This window comes from Talpa occidentalis, unplaced genomic scaffold (assembly GCF_014898055.3).
Source record: "Talpa occidentalis isolate TD23 unplaced genomic scaffold, MPIMG_talOcc4v2.1 talOcc4.13, whole genome shotgun sequence".
NCBI classification, from domain to species: Eukaryota; Metazoa; Chordata; class Mammalia; order Eulipotyphla; family Talpidae; genus Talpa; species Talpa occidentalis.
Genome location: NW_023601322.1, coordinates 58,103,607 through 58,109,032, shown reverse-complemented (window position 1 = coordinate 58,109,032; position 5,426 = coordinate 58,103,607).

Here is a 5,426-nt window from a genome sequence, read left to right as displayed (position 1 = left end):
TTTAATGTAGACTGTTCTCTGCTAAGCATATTGCTATGCCTTATTTTTCTTTTTTTTTCAGTATTAACCTATCATCATTTAGCATATGATATACATCACTTGCTTATTTTCTGACAATATAGTGGAACATGGGCTCCACATAACGGGGATTTTTGTCATTTTTGTTTTTGTTTAATACAAAGCCTGAAATAGTTCCTGGTAAATAATAGTATTTGTTTAGTAAGTTAATACTGTAGTCCTTTTCTTTTGTAACTTGATTTTTTTGTCATAAAGCCAAATGTCATAGCTCTCTTTGTCATAAGCCAAATATCTTTTTACTTTGGGACTTTTTTTTGTTCTAGTTTTTCTATATTTGGAATACAATTTCCTCTCCAAATTCTCCAGAATTACTTTTTTGCTCCCATTTCCCCCTTATTCCCATGTATATTTGATCATAATCCCTAGCCCTCTACATCTCTAGGACATTTACTCTTCATGTTGTATGCATGTAGCTCCTTTACTGGATTGCAACTCCCTTCATAACCAGACCCCCTTTATCAGCTGTTTTTCCCATATTTCATTTAAAGGGCAGTCTGGAGCAAACTTCGCAACTGAAATTGAGTTGCTTGTTCAATTGCAGTACTTCAATATACCCCCACTTACTGGTGGTAAGAGCTATCTGTAGAGACATAGTTCCCAGTGTGATAAGCCTTTAACAAGAGTGTGACTTTAAGTGTTAACTGAAAGAAACAACTGGGATCAAAGGCAGGGGCAGCCATAATTAATAGCAGATAAAATAGACTCCCAGCTGAAAAAATAAGAGTCAGTGACAGTCATTATGTAATGATTATAATGATTAAAGGAATAGTACATCAGGGATACATAACATGTGCACTATATGAAGGAGCATTGAACTATATGACAAACTTAAAAGAACACGGCAACAACACAATAGTTGTAGGGACCTTAACATCCCACTGTCATCAGTGGACAGACCAATCAGGAAGAAAAGCAACAAGGAAACAATAGTCTTAAATGAGGAATTAGACCACATGGGCTTAACATTTATAGGGCACAGCACCTTGTGCCCACCCCCCCAAAAAAAAAGTACACATTCTTCTCAAGTGTACATGGGATATTCTCAAGGATAGACCAATTAACAAAATGTGTCAAAAAACTCATTAAGATTGAAATCAGGTCAAGTATCTTCTCTGTTCACAGGAACATCAAACTAGACAACCACAAAAAAGGAAATAGAAAACCTCTAATATATGGAAATTCAGCAACACACTACTGAGTGTTGTGTTAATAAGGGTCTCAAAGAAGAAATTTTAAAAAATAAGGGGAGAAAATAAAAAATGAAGACATGCAACATGGCAAAAGCAGTACTAAGAGAGAAATATATACAATATAGGTCCACATAAGGAAATAAGAGCTCAAATAAATTAAATCTTAAGGAACTAGAAGAGGAGAACAAACCAACCAAGAATGAATAGAAGGAAATAATAGAAATAAATAGATGAAGACAGTCCAAAAGATCAATGAAATAAAAAACTGGTTCAGTTAAGAAATAAAAGAGAAAAAAATTCTAGCTAGGCTCACAAAGAAAAAGAAAAGGGAAATCTAATGAATAGAATCAGAAATTTTAAAAAGAAGTAAATAACATCTCAGATATACAGATATACAGAGTATCATAAGTGACTACTGTAAATACTGAATAACCTAGACATGAACAATTCTTAGAGATATATGACCTTCTGAGATTGAATTAGAAAAAATTGAAACCTGAACAGACCACTTACAAGCAAGGAAACTGAAACAGTAATCAAAGATCTCCCACAATACAAAAACTCTAAATCAAAAGGACAGGTAAATACCATATGATTATATCCAAAAAATGCAGAGAAATCATTTGATAAGATTCAACATCCATTTATGATAAAAAGCCTCAAAAACAAGAGAGCAAAGGGGACATATCTAAACATAGTAAAAGTTAATATGACAAGGCCATTAGTTAACATCATTTTCAGTGGTGAAAATGGGAGTTTTTCCTCAAAGATTTAGGTATAAAACAAAAATACTTTTACCACTCTATTCAACATAGCATTGGAAGTCCCAGCTAGAGCAATCAGGCAAAAAAAAGATATAAAAGGAATCCAAATTGGAAACGAAGAATTAAAACTATCACTATTTGCAAATGGCTTGGTAATACACATGGAATACACAAGGACTCTACTAAAAAACCATTAGAAACAACAAATCAGTACAAGAAAGTGGCAGGGTACAAAAATCAATCTACAAAAATCAATTGTGTTCATGTAAGTAAACAACAATCACATCCAAAAATATTAAGTAATTAGGACTAAACAGAAGAGCTGAAGAACCTGTACAATGAAAATGGCAAAATATTGTTAAAAGAAATAGAAGACTGAAGAAATAGAATGATATTCCCCATTCATAGATCTCAAGAATCATCTTAAAATGGCCATCTTAAAGCAGTACACACATTCAATGCAATACCTATAAAAGTCTTGACCTTTTTTTAAAAAATAGAATGATACTGTATTCATGCAGAACCCACACAGTCAAAACAATCCTGACTAAAAGGAGGAAGAATTAGAGATGTCACATTCCTGGACTTCAAACTATACTACAGAGTTACAGTAATCAAAAACAGTATGGCATTGGAATAAAAATGGACACATAAACCAATGGAATAGAATTGAGAGACCAGAAATAAACCCATGCTTATGGACAGTTAATTTACAACAAAGAAACTACTAGTATACACTAGAAGAAGGAGTATCCCCAAAAATTGGTGATGGAAAAACAGGACAGTCACATGCAAAAGAATGGAACAAGAATGCTAGCTCACGCCATATACAAAAATTAACTCAAAGTTGATTAAGACTTAGATGTAAGACCTGAAACCATAAAACAGAAGAAAACAGACAAAATATTCCATGATATTGACCTCTGTGATGTATTTGGGGGCTCAACTCTTAAAGCAAAGAAAACCAAAGTAGAAGTACATAAAAGGAACTACATCAAACTAAAAAGCCTATGCACAAAAAAACCACCATTATTAAAAGGAAAACACACCCAGACACCAGAATGTCCAATGAGTCACAAAAATAGTGCATCATATGCTAATAACAGTAGAATCCTTAAATAAATAGTAATAGAGGAAACATATAAGACAATGAAATGGCTCTTAAAACATAGTGGCAAATCCTAAAAAAAATAAATAAACAAAAATGGGATAAGCACTTATGTCTTGATAGACACCTTAAACATAAATGGCCTGGATTCACCAAAAAATGTAAAGTGGTTGAATGGATTTCAAAACAAAACCCAACTTTTTATTTTTTAGTAATTTTGTTATTTTTTACATCATTATTCATTTTTAAACAATATTTGCTTCCCCCCACCCCCTCAGGTATAGTCCCCATAAAATTTCCTTTACCAATGCACCCGTGCACCATCACCTCAGTCCCCTATGCTCCTCCCTCCCTTCCTTCCTCTCATCCTGCTCCCTCCCCGTTCCCTGCAGTATGTCTCTGATTTATAATTGTCTTTTTGCTTTGTTGTGTTTTGTACTGTTACTGTTTTTTTACACTGATGTCTTATTTGGTTCCCCCATATTCCTGCTGTAAGTGAAAGCATCCGATCTTTTTTTAAAGATTTATTTATTTATGCCTGCAAGAGCTGGGGCACAGGCCAGAGGCGTTGCGGGTGAGAGGATTCACCAGAGACAGCGGGGAACAGAACAGGCAGATTGGCCGAAGTACACTGCTGAGGGGAGCAGCGGGCAAGTCAAGAGAGGTCTGTTGAACCATGTGGGTTATTCCCTGGCTGGCCGGGGATCGAACTCATGCTACAGAGGCTGCAGACTGCTTCATAGGTTGCGTCTTAACCCCTTGTGCCACCAGGGAGACCCACCATCTGATATTTTTCTTTTTCTTTCTGGCTTATTTCACTGAGCGTAATTCCTTTGAGCTCCATCCCCGTTGCTGTGAATGGCATGAGTTTATCTTTTTTGATTGCTGAATAATATTCCATTGTGTATATGTACCACATCTTCCTGATCCAGTCATATATTTTTGGGCATTTGGGTTGTTTCCAGGTATTGCCTATTATAAATGGTGCTGCAATAAAAATAGGGTACAGGTGTTCTTTTGGATCAGTGTTTTTGTGTCCTTTGGGTAGATTCCTAGGAGTTGAATTGCCAGGTCATATGGTAGCTCCATTTTTAGTAGACTGAGGAACCTCCAGACAGCTTTCCATAGTGGTTGGACCAGTTTGCACTCCCACCAGCACTGTAGGAGAGTTCCTTTTTCACTACATCCTTGCCAACATTTGTTGTTGCTAGTTTTTTTGATATGTGCAATTCTTACTGGTGTAAGGTGGTATCTCAATGTGGTTTTGATTTGCATTTCCCTGATAATAAGGGATAATAAAACCCAGCTTTCTGTTGTTACAAGAAAATCACCTTGCCAACAAAGACTAGCACAGACTTAGAATTAAAGACTGGAAGACAGTTAAACAAACAAATGGCAACCAAAATAAAATCAGAAACAACTATAAAAACCTTAAAAGAGCTATTGATAACACAATACCAGGGAACTAATTATACTAATGTGAATTATACTAATTCACATACTATAATGAACAAGATTTTAAAGCATCAATAGAGAGCTAAAAAGTTCTGGGAAGAGCCATGAAAATAGAATAAATGAAATGGAAGAATGAATAATTACTCTGGAAGATACAGATATGAAACGGACCAAAAGAGAAAAGGAAATGAAATCCAAAGGAAAAAGAATGAAGAAAAACTTAAAGATTTATATGACACCATGATGAAAGGAAAGACTCACAAGAATCCCATTAGGAAAAGAGAGAATCAGGAACTGAAAAATCTATTGAAGGAAATAATTGAAGAGAACTTCCCAAATCTGAAGAAGAAAATGAAAATAGATATACAGGAAGCTAGAACACCAAAGTACTATAACGAAAGGAAAACTACAGCAAGACACATAATAATTAAGATACTGAGAGTTTTAAGACAAAGCAAAAATAATGAAGCTGACTAGGGGAAAGAAACATATAAGCTATAAAGGAAAATCTATTAGGCTGACATCAGACTTCTCTGAAGAAACACTACAAGCTAGAAGAGAATGGAGTAACATTTTCAAAAAGTGCCAAGACAAAATAATGTCATCCAAGAATACTTTATCCTGCAAAGCTCTCCTTCCTCTGTGAAGGACAAATGAGGATCTTCTCTGAAAAATAAAATTTTCAAAAAATTGCCTCTACTAAGCCCCTTCTCCAAGACCTAATACAAGAAGCTTTAATTCTAAACCAACAGAAAAATGAATGGGAAGAACTGAAGAAGATAACAAATAGAAACATGAAATGAATAAAATGGCAAGTGCAGACTTTATGTA